This window comes from Haliotis rufescens, unplaced genomic scaffold, assembly GCF_023055435.1.
Source record: "Haliotis rufescens isolate VD_foot unplaced genomic scaffold, xgHalRufe1.0.p SCAF_111, whole genome shotgun sequence".
Taxonomy (NCBI): Eukaryota; Metazoa; Mollusca; class Gastropoda; order Lepetellida; family Haliotidae; genus Haliotis; species Haliotis rufescens.
This window is the reverse complement of record NW_025963793.1, coordinates 745,001-756,878: the sequence shown is the minus strand read 5'-3', so window position 1 is coordinate 756,878 and position 11,878 is coordinate 745,001. Positions and strand designations below refer to the sequence as shown.

At 42.0% G+C, this 11,878-nt stretch overlaps 1 protein-coding gene across 5 annotated transcripts in view; it reads left to right on the top strand.

The window, feature by feature from the left end:
* The first annotated feature begins 785 nt into the window (after positions 1-785).
* Positions 786-11,878, top strand: part of LOC124125877 (probable cytochrome P450 12a5, mitochondrial) — a 33,974-nt gene continuing 22,881 nt past the window's right edge. The window contains exon 1 of one of the 5 annotated variants that reach the window (XM_046489255.2): positions 786-1,183. The gene's annotated coding sequence lies outside the window, so the exon portion shown is untranslated. Of the gene's footprint in view, positions 1,226-7,109; positions 7,211-7,352; positions 7,375-8,568; positions 8,592-11,878 lie in introns of those variants that run through there. The other 4 variants (XM_046489256.2, XM_046489257.2, XM_046489258.2 and 1 more) reach the window with 4 other exon arrangements.

Here is an 11,878-nt window from a genome sequence, read left to right as displayed (position 1 = left end):
AGAAGTCCCTTTGAGTTCGTTATAACCGTAGTTTACTGTATACCTCGTAGTTGATTTTATCCTATGTCTGATTTTCAATCGATAATATAAGAAGTTAGCGATATTATATAAAAAAATAAATGTTCTGGCGCGTAGTCAGCACTAAAAGAAAATGAGTTTCTCCGAAAAGTTATCTGTGGATTCGACTAGGCAGCGCTTCCTGGGAGAAGTCCCATTGGCTGTCTGGGCTGCGGGTTGAGGGGCAAGGGCCCTGAGCTGATGATGAGTCTAACCAGCCTGACTGTGCCAGGATCACCCAAAACCTATTTGCTGCATTTATGTATTTTAATAATAATAATAATAATAATAATAATAATAATACCAACAGCGTGGATCGATGCTCATGATATCAATCACTGGATTGTCTGGCCCAGACTCGATTATTTACAGACCGCCGTCATATAGCTGGAATATTGCTGACTGCGGCGTTAACAACAAAACAAGCAAGCAACAAGCAACCAAAACAAGGCACAACATATCTATGCATTTCCATCACATGACGCTGAGAACACATTTTTTTTTTCATCACAAATAAGAAAATATGACTTCACGTTTCTTGCAGAGCCCGTGACATCTCAACATAATATATCCTCCCCAGGATCACATCGTCCACGTTGTGACGCACTTGCTAGATTTTGTGCAGGACGAGTTTAATGCGCTGCCTCGGCTATCATATTGCCTCACATTCGTGGCCTCGTGACACGAAACACATTTATTTACACGTGAATGAAACAAGCAACGCGAGAGGCATCTAATCATGTTAGTATATGTAACTCGACGTTTCTGCAGAGGTCTAGCACGAAGTATTGAACTTGCGATAAACAGTGTCACCACCAAACTTGTCGATGCAAGACGGAGCAGTACAGGGAACACGTTTTCATTCAGTTGACTGTAAATAGCTTTCCTCGGAACCGCTTGAGTGGTCAGTCTGTGTGCTGCTTCAGAATAATGTTGACTGCTTGTGTATTTCAATGTGACATTCCCTTCGTATCTTGGCTTGTGTTTATTGGTTACTTGGGTCTGTTCATTGCCTACGTACACCCATCATTTTTGTGATCCGTGTGCAAATATCACTTGAGTGGCGGGATCGGTGCACATGTACCTAAACATATCCGCGAACAAAATATACGGTCGCCTTCCCCAGGTAAGACTCATTCATTGAACATTGCGACGACAAGCTGATAAGGTATTGTGTTGCTTGTGTGTCTTAAAATGTTTCAGATGTCTTGATTACATACTGATATATGTCGTTATTCAACGGTTTGTTTTACTTCATAATGTCATTATTATTCGTTTAATCGTTGAAAACATTAACTTTAATATGTTAGAAACATTTGATGTTAGACTGTCATGATCGTGCATTCGTTTTATGTTTTATCATATGTGTATAAACATGTACAATATATATAGACATATCCTAACGAAGCCTTATGAAATATTATGATTCATATTTGTAAATTGTAAATTTATCAGCTCAAGTTCCAGGTTAGCAATAGGAATTGTGATAAATATTTTATTCTTGTAAATACGTTGTTATACAGATGGTATTTATACTGCTTACGTAATCCAATTATTGACGATTATTGTGATGATGATTTCGACGCAAATTATGATACTTCTGACATGTTTTATTAAACAACGTGGCATTAGGCTGATGTAATATTAATTATGGTCATGATAATGATAATAATCATGCAGGGTCGTCATATCTCGATTCGCTTGCGTCACTTAAACGTGGGTTCGAATCCCGGACTCGTCCTGATTATGTGTCTAGGTTTGTCAGCACCAAATCCGTGCTTGTGGACTTCATGGACGTTGAAAACGTAAAAAACACATGCAGGGCTATAGGACACAACCCACATCAGGAAGATATTAGTGCGATATAACGCGCTGGGAATACTCTTCGACTCGCTCCACTAATATCCCGACGTTGAATACTTGTGTGTATAATCTTAGTTTCGTGGTAACGTGATTCATTCGTACATAATAGTACATAATAGCCGAATGTTATTTTATATTAATAAAGGCATGCGAAAATATCATCGTTACCCCACCCGCGTCATAAAACACCCGAATTATTTCCTGGCGAAAATTGACCTGCGCACACCGCTTGTTAGCTAAACCAGTTTAACAACCATCTGTCGAGATTATAAAGACAGTACGCTTATCAGCTTAAACCTATCCAGATCTGCTCAACGTGCCGCCTTTATACAATTAATACTAATGAAGAGGTAGACTGTTAACAAATGTTATAACAATAGACACAATTACCCGAACCAACGGAGATGTCGAACACTTTTTGATTGAATAACCTGGTGCTCTTGACCCCACAGCTTTAGTAGTGCGTAGGTCACAAAGTACGTCGTTCGTATTATAAGACACGTCCTGAAGGTAGCTAAACACAGCGATGTTATCAGCCATTTCAAAATGTCGGGCGACCTACTTCGCTCAGCCGTCCTTGACACTGGGTAGCGAATAGCGTTCCCTTTCTTGACGCATTCCTCCAACTTGCATCATCAGTCATCGGAGAGTTGGGATTCAGGGGGATCTCGCATTTATGCTATGTTTACGTTGAGACTGGAAGTTGATTATTTGTATTGTTAAATTAGTTTGTGGCTTTTAATGTTGCCTTGCTCCAAGGCTGTACTGAATATAAATCCATGGATGTGTTGTAATTCTATCCTCCTAAGACAGTCTAAGGAATCCAGTCTCTTATAGGGACAAGTCGTTCTTATTACAGTAAACTACGGTTATAACGAACTCAAAGGGGCCACTAATTTCAGTTCGATATTGCCGTAGTTCGTTATAACAGAGACCATTTCTATTATATGGTCTCTGGTTATAATCATATGTCAGTGTATATACAGCAGGACGGGGCAGAAAAACAGTTCGTTTTATCCCTCATTTCATTATAAGCGTGTTCGTTACAATCGAAGTTTATTGTATTTACATAATCCAGAACTTATGATTTAAGATGAGGTGAAATGGGGTTTAACGTCGCGTCCAAGATTATTGCAACGTTGGTTGCGGAGAGTAGTTGAATGGGTGACCGTATTCAGCTGTTTGGCTCCCGGGAAAAGGAGTGTCTTTGGCTCTGATCCTGTCCGGCCGCACTGAAGCACATGTAGCACATGGAGTGCTTACATAGGCAAGTGACTTGTTCGAAATATGCCTCCATTCACTCAGCAATGAATGGGTACCCGGTAGAATGAAACGGCAATGTGACTGTTTACTTTCTAGTTTTGGTGGTATACTCCCAAAGGAGCCTAGAAAGAACAAATCGAGTGCACATTGACCGGGAGAATAATGGTTCCCTTAGAACGCTTATATACACATGGAACATAGTAATTGAAATTTACTATGAATTTTTAAATTAACTCGTAGAATGCGTGTGATCCCTGTTCGCAATAACAAAATGACACATTTTCATCTTGGCATATGGGAGTGTAATGATGTAATGACGTATATAACATTACAAAGCCATTAAGGTGAGGTGAGGTGAAATGGGGTTTAACGTCGCGTCCAAGATTATTGCACTTATATAGCGACGTGCATGCACGTGTATGTGTGGCTGCTTGTACTAGACAGGACTGATGCCGATTTATAATGCTAGACCACTGAGATACCATGCCGCAGTTTAACATGAATTCCCCACTCAGACACAGTATACTGACTCCGAGCCGACCAGTCCTTGTTTTAGCCCCTTTATGCCGAGCGCTAGACAGGGCAACAGCAAGTACCATCTTTTAACGTCTTTGCAGTTCAGAGGTTTTTTTATGCACTTACGCACTAAATATAATTATCTTCCCCTAATGTTTGTCATATTTTTGGATGACCCTCCCGATGTCCTTGAACATTTTATTATGACATTCCCCGAAAAGACAAAAAGCACTTTATAATTAATAATAATATGTCCATTTTTTCACCAAATATGTGTAATTTTTTTATGATCCTCTCCTACTATCATATGTTGGGTGACCTTCCCCGGGTTTTCTCTGACCCATCCCATCCTATAATAAATGACCGGTCCCTCATGTCGTGCTGTCCGTCCGTCCGTCCGTTGTTAACCCGTTAAGGGAGGCGGGGTCGGGCGCATAAGGTAGTCGCATGTTGGAAAAATAGTTCAGTAAAAACAATATTAAAATTACATCGACACGGAACTACCATAATGACTTTTCCATGGTCCGATTATTTCCGAGAAGTATTTATTTGAGAAGTGTATGTGTGTATGCTTTATATTGGTTTTGGTTATTTAGATGAGACTAAGATATCCGGAACATTAGGACGAGATGTACGGATAACCCATTCACCACATCTTGCATAAAATATTAATGAAACATATGATTTAAGATACGCTAGAGTTCCTCGGAAAATTTAAATTGAATTTCTCTCTCTCTCACCCCCCCCCCCCCCCCCCCCCTCTCTCTCTCTCTCTGAGATGAGTGAATGAGTAGTGAGTGAGTTGATATTAAACTTCACATCGGCAATATTTCAGCCTATCGTGACGACTCTCCGAGATGAGTGAGTGAGTGAGTGAGTATGGTTTTACGCCGCTTTTAGCAATATTCCAGCAATATCACGGCGGGGGACACCAGAAATGGGCTTCACACATTGTACCCATGTCGGGAATCGAACCCGGGTCTTCGGCGTGACGAGCTAACGCTTTAACCACTAGGCTACCCGACCGCCCCCTCTCCGAGATGAAGAAGGGACGGGGAGCAGGCTCAGTGACTAGGATGTATACGTGTCATCTTTCACACCGAGCGTTTTTTTATTTCATACATATCAAGACGATAAAAGGTAAAAACTTCCGAGACTTGCCGCGGGGTTTAAAACTTTTATCGACCAGTGTTGATACGTTTGATGTCAAAAGACACGAAGGTGAGACTCTATTGTCTTCCATCATTTCATTTCAGTTTGTAAACAGTAGTATCAATACATTGAGTGTAAAAAGTAGAGCTAGCCAGCATCGGTGGAAGGGAGATTAGCGATGTCATTTGATCGTGACGTCATAGTAACCGATGATGTCATAGTAACCGATGACGTCACAATGGCCTGCAAAGCATTGTGATGCAATTTATTCATCAAAAGTTCGGGACTTACAACATTCACTCACTCGGGACAGATAATGTGTGACCTCCTCGTAGCCATTTGGTGAATCCCTAAATATCACCCGAGTGATATCTCAATTTTTTTGTTTGTTGTTTAACGCCGCATTCAGCAATATTCCAGCTATATGACGGGGATCTGTAAATAATCGAGTCTGGACCAGACAATTAAGTGACTGATGTCATGAGCATCGATTCACGCAATTGAGATACGATGACATGCGTCAACCAAGTCAGCGAGCCTGACCACCCGTTAGTCGCCTCTTACGACAAGCATAGTCGCCTTTTTACGACAAGCATGGGTTGCTGAAGACCTATTCTACCCCCGATCTCCACGGGTCGATATCTCCAGTGAATTATTTGATAGGCATTAGCTAGAAGTTGACGGATGATAAAGAAGACACTATTTATGATTAAAACAAAGTTACGTGAACTTTATTGATAGTTGGATAGACGCAATCATTTTGCTAACACTCAAATAGTTTGAGTATGGGTACTAAATCGTCCCATAGCCTTCCTTGAAAGGTTCCCCTCCCGTAGTTAAACAAGAGCGGTCACCCTCCCATAGTATAGCACAGTATAGTGAATATCACTTGAGGATTAGTTTGAGGCATTAACTTGATTGGAACTTTGTTTTAAGTAGGAGAAAGTCCTCAATCTCGCGATTATTTTCGCATTTGAAACTTGTTCTCGGCCTAACGGACTCGAACAAGCTTCACGTGCGAAAATAAACGCGAGATTGAGGACAATCTCCTATACATAACAACTTCTTTATTTACCATAGATGCTGGGTTGTCAGCCCTGCTTGACAACGGTATAAGGATCTATTCGGAACGTTGCCTTTGCAGACGTTGTTATACATAAATTGTGTCTACTTTGATATCTCCAGTGGAAGCCAGTTTTGGGGGATAGAACGGAATTGCAGTTACCGTATTCCAGGTAATAAGAGCCCTGTTCATATAGGCGCCCACGGCGATATTTGCTAATATATTGGCTTGTGAACAATCCCAATTAACACCCCTTCCGAGTGATCAATGTACACAAGACTTATTTATTCATGTTTAATACGCACTCGTGTGTTATATGCACCCTTAATTATTGGCAATTAAATTCTGGAAAATTATAACTGTCGTACATAAACATTTTAGGCTGGCTGTCAGCATGAACCACGAAATTGACGATAAAATCATATTCTAATAAGAGCCCCCTATTTCTAATTTTGAAAGCGCACTGGGCGCTTATTACGTCGAATACGGTAATTGAAACCTGCAACACACCCGTGTCACAATCTCGCAATCACAACGTGGCTGTCATCTGTGCATATAGTGCAAATCGCATCGTAACCCACACCTACGCAGGAGATAGTATATCATTATCACATGTGATAACAGGGGTCACTACCGCCACGCCCACTGAATACAACTCCTTATCGTCTGTGAATAAACGCCGTTTGCGAAGTACGTCTACTTTTCAAATAGATTTCACTGACAATACCTAGTCAACTAAATTAGATAAAGTTTTTATATTTAATACATGATGTCTCGGATGCATCAGCTAGACTACCCATGAAGATCCGGGTTATAATTGATCTTCAGCAACCCATGCTTGTCGTAGGAAGGATATTGCCGAGCGCGGCGTTAAACAAACAAACAAACATTCAAACAAACAAGAAACTAATCAACTATAAACAGGAGTGTTTATTTTCAAGTTGAGCCTGTCGAAAGGTCAACTTTCTAAGCATTGTTTTACATTAAAGACAATTTGTTCACTAGTATTATGAAATCATTGGTACATACATTGAGGCGAGTGTGGATGTATTATTAATCGACAATTCTCTGTCATCCATGCGAATGAATGTGTGGTTCAGCGACGGTCGGCCCTTTTCTGCACTCTAAGCTCTGCGGCCTTGACCTGAGGTGAAATCGATGTTGGCTAATTCATGATACAACACCCTCGGCCCGGTTCGGTCGTTCTCGGCCAGCCACTAACACTCGCGGACATTGCATTGTATAAATCTGGGCCATAGTTCGATACGCATCGCTGTAGTGACATTCAGATACAAGGTACGTCATAGTAGTCTACTTGTTTCACGTGTGAGACAAGGTCACGAGTTCGTTGATCCCTCGGCTTAGCAATAACTTTACACCTGAACGAAAATGACCAGTGGGGTCATGTGTCTCAAAAAGAGGCCAACACTCGGGTCATTTTGACATCTCTGACTGACAAGGTGAGTCGTGTTTCATTGACATCTGTGTGAGGTACGAAATGCTATGTATCGATTTGTTAACAAGTATATCGTACATTGTAGGCTTTATCGTACAAAAGCTTGTTTGTTTTTTTCACCATGGCTCCCCTATCACATTCATTCATTACGCGTCTAAGGAAAGTTTCTGCAGACGAAGATGTAGTTGTGTAAAATGTCCTGTACTGAATAACGTCCCCGGTTCCTATTACAGTAAACTACGGTTATAACGAACACGCTTATATCGAACTGACGTATATAACGAACTTACTTTTTTGGTCCCGACTATTTGCTGTAGTTATGCTGTATATTAGCTTATAACGAACTACGGTTATAAGTAGTCCCTTTGAGTTCGTTATAACCGTACTTTACTGTACCGCGAGTTCGAATCCCGGAATCGCCCTGATTGTGGTTCTTGGTTTGTGTGCATCCTATCCGTCTGCATTAGTTTCACCATGTCGTAAACATCTGCATGACTCCGGGTTTTCCTCCCTCATGAAACTGACACGCTGTAATACAACTGCAATTCTGTTCAAATCGGCGTCAAACCCAACTAGCGCACTTTGAGTTGCTATAATGCTGTGATCGACTCTCAGAACAGTGTTTGGCGTGAGAGTTTGGCTGGTTAGTGTTTTCAACCCGTGTATAGTGTTTATACTGATCAAGACATTGTATTCCCGTGTTAAATGTTTTCCAACGCTAAAGAAACATTCGAACTTTTCACTCTAATCACATGAACACCTATAAAACATCTCATTCACTTATGAAAGACAACTTTCTGAGTATAGCCATCATCTGAATATTTACAATGTATGTGTGATGCTACGACCCCCGTTATAGCGCGAGGAATCGCGATAAACATAGCCGTCTATGATCCGACGGTACAGGTAGGTGTCGTATGGTCTGCTTCAGTATCTGCTCATCTAGTCGTATTCTCTTTCAACCTCGACCCCACCCTCCTCCAACCTCAACCCCACCCTCCTCGGACTTCAACCACACCCTCTCCTTATCGGATCCATTCGGTCACACAACTCCTGACGGTGTGAGGTGCACCGATATATTCCACGTGTCGCGGACAGAAATAGAAATTCACTTCTATCCCCGGGGCTATAACTTGTTCACTCAGAGCCTTCCTTCAAGCGATGTGAGGAGTTCACACACAGTGTTTGACCTTCGAGGAGAGGCTTCAGGACCCCGATAATGTAAGTGGACATTCTGTTATATAACTGTATCCGCCTCCAAGGGTTATTCGATTAAATATTCAACTGTTATTCCTTCATCGAAAGCTGTCTACCTGTCTGCGGTAAAGAGAGGAGCCGTGTACGGAAGCTGGGATGTGACGACCAAGATATTGGATACATTCTCTTTATGTTGACGCGGAGTTAGGCAGTAATAAAGGTTATTTTTGGCAATACATAAACATAGAGTGCATAACTATTTACTGTGTTATTTAACCGCCCTTAGGAACAATTCACTATTACACATGCAACTAATGCGCATAAGTTGTGCATCATGCTATGCCGAACAAAAAATATTCTTTTTCTAATCGTGATAGTCAGTGTCCAATGCCCATATAGGTCAAGGCATATGCATGGTGACACCCCATTACCGTTCACATCGAAATCTCTCGGAATAACCAGAGCCCGTTTAAATATGTCAAGGCTGCCTTATTACTGGTTGATTGACATCTATAAGTTGGTTTGACTGACATTCAAGAAGTAGGTTTGACTGTATATACTGTAAAACGTGAAATTAATGCGTCTCCAAAAGAATGCGCCAACCAGTCCCTAGCCAAAAATGCGACTCAATATGAATGCCCCCCCCCCCCCCCCTCAAGCATCAGTGGATCTATATCTAAACAAAATGTCCTCTGTCAGGTTTACAGGAGAATCCAACCTTACATTAATCCAATCACACACCAAATAGCACCGCTTATTAGCGCTGAGTAGAGTACTTCAGCAAAAACAATATGGCTCGTGTCGGCCTTGGATGCAGTCGCAAAGAGCAAAGACACCGTGTTGGGTGGCGTCTGTCTGGACTTGCAGGTGTGATCAGTGATGACATAAGTGAGTAGAACGCTTGTGTTGACCCCAGCAGTGACAATTCACAGGATGTAATTAGTGTTTGAATGACATTGTTTATATACTTGTTACAAGTGCTGCTCAATAAACATTGATTAGGAATACATAGTTGTTTGTTTTCACCGTATGTCTAAGTTGGTATTTCTGCTATCCAAAATGTCTTATTGTTGATATAAATGCGATGTTTAATAATGCGAGCAAAGGCCACTCGCATTTTTCACATTTAATTCACGCTCCCGTTAAAATCAAGATTTACAGTATATTTCTAATTTACTGCATTACCGACGTTCCAATACAGATTCCTAATTTTCAACTTCCCGATTTTATATATTAATGTCAATGTCAAAATGCAGTCAATTTGTAAACTAACTGATATTTTAGGGACATTTTAAAGTAACACTTATACAATGTATTTTTCCAACTGACAGGGTTTACGGACGATAATGCTCCGGGGTAACGTGTTCTGTGAATGCGTGTGATGACGTATGATTATTATTCAAATCTCATGTTTGTTAAACGGTCTGTATTGATAGGAGATGAATACAAGAGAGTTACCCAAACTCATTACAATGAGCCTGAACACCCGATCCTTAAGACCGCCTCCGTGGTCTTGTGGTAGAGCGTCCGCCCGGAGAGCGGAAGGTCCGGGGTTTGATCCCCGGCCGCGTCATACCAAAAGACGTTAAAAGATGGTACTCGTTGTTACCATGTCTGGCGCTCGGCATTAAGGGGCTAAAACAAGGACTGGTCGGCTCGGAGTCAGTATACTGTGTCTGAGTGGGGTATTCATGTTAAACTGCGGCATGGTATCTCAGTGAGCTAGCACTATAAATCGGCATCAGTCCGGACTAGTACAAGCAGCCACACAAACACACACAGGTACATGCACGTCGCTATATAAGTGCAATAATCTTGGACGCGACGTTAAACCCAATTTCACCTCACCTCACCGATCCTTAAGTCGCCTCAAGGTTCATGCGGACCTACCGGTGAACATCGGGGTCAGATAGGTCTTCAGCAACCCTTGCTTGCCGTAAAAGGCGACATTGCTTGTCGTAAGAGGCGACTAACGGGATCGGGTGGTCAGGCTAGCTGACTTGGTTGATGCATGTCATCGTATCTCACTTGCGTAGATCGATACTCATGATGTCAATCACTGGATTGTCTGGTCCAGACTCGATTATTTACAGACCGCCGTCATTTAGCAGGAATATTGCTGAGTGCGGCGTTAAACAACAAACCAACAAGCAAACCAAACAACCAATGCTTGTCGTAAGAGTGAGTGAGTATGGTTTTACGCCGCTTTTAGCAATATTCCAGCAATATCACGGCGGGGGACACCAGAAATGGGCTTCACACATTGTACCCATGTCGGGAATCGAACCCGGGTGTTCGGCGTGACGAGCGAACGCTTTAACCACTAGGCTACCCGACCGCCCCCGCTTGTCGTAAGAGGCGACTAACGGGATCGGTTGGTCAGGCTGAGTGGCTTGATTGATTGCGTGTCATCGAACTTTGACCATAACTAGTTATATCAATCACATGTTTGTCTGGCCCAGAATTGAAAAAAAATATCTACAGCCACCATGTCATAAGCAAATCAAATTTAGTGCACGCCTGTCATTGTCTCCCAGAATGATGGATCCTCAAGATGTCGATCAGTGGATTGTCTGGTTCAGACCTTGTCATTTACGGACCGCAGTCGTACAGCTGGAATATTGATGCATGCGGCGTTAAACAACAACCTAAACAAAGCTTATTATCAAGCTCATGGCGCATGATGAACCATAACAGGAACACAATAAAAACCCTCCCCAAAGCTAGATAAAGTATTAGTTGCGTTAACTTCAAATAGGATTTTTTTATAATTACCAATTCGCTAATCGTGTTATACAAAACATGTTATAACACATTACGTCGACACATTACGGCGAACAAAGTCGAATAACAGTAAAGACTAATTCCACGATTCCACGGTCTTAAGTTTAATCAGTGACGCAAGCGCTGTAACCACGAGCATCTACATTCAGAGACACAGCTTCTAAAGGGCAGACCGCCTCGGTAGTCTGGAGGATAGAGTGTCTGCCCGGGAAGCGGAAGGTCGATGGTTCGATCCCCGGCCGCGTCATACCAACATAAGATAAAAGTTGGTGCTTATTTAAAGTGTCTGGCGCTCAGCATTAAGAGGGTAAGGCAAGGGCTGGTCAGGTCGGAGTCAGTATACTGTGTCTGAGTGGCGTATTCATGTTCAACTGCGGCATGGTATCTCAGTATCAGTATCACTATAACACCGGCGTTAGTCCGGACTAGAACACGCATCCAGCCATCGCACAGATGCTTATACGTCGCTATATAAGTGCAATATTCGTGAGCATGGTGTTAAACCCCATTTCACCTCACCTCTGACA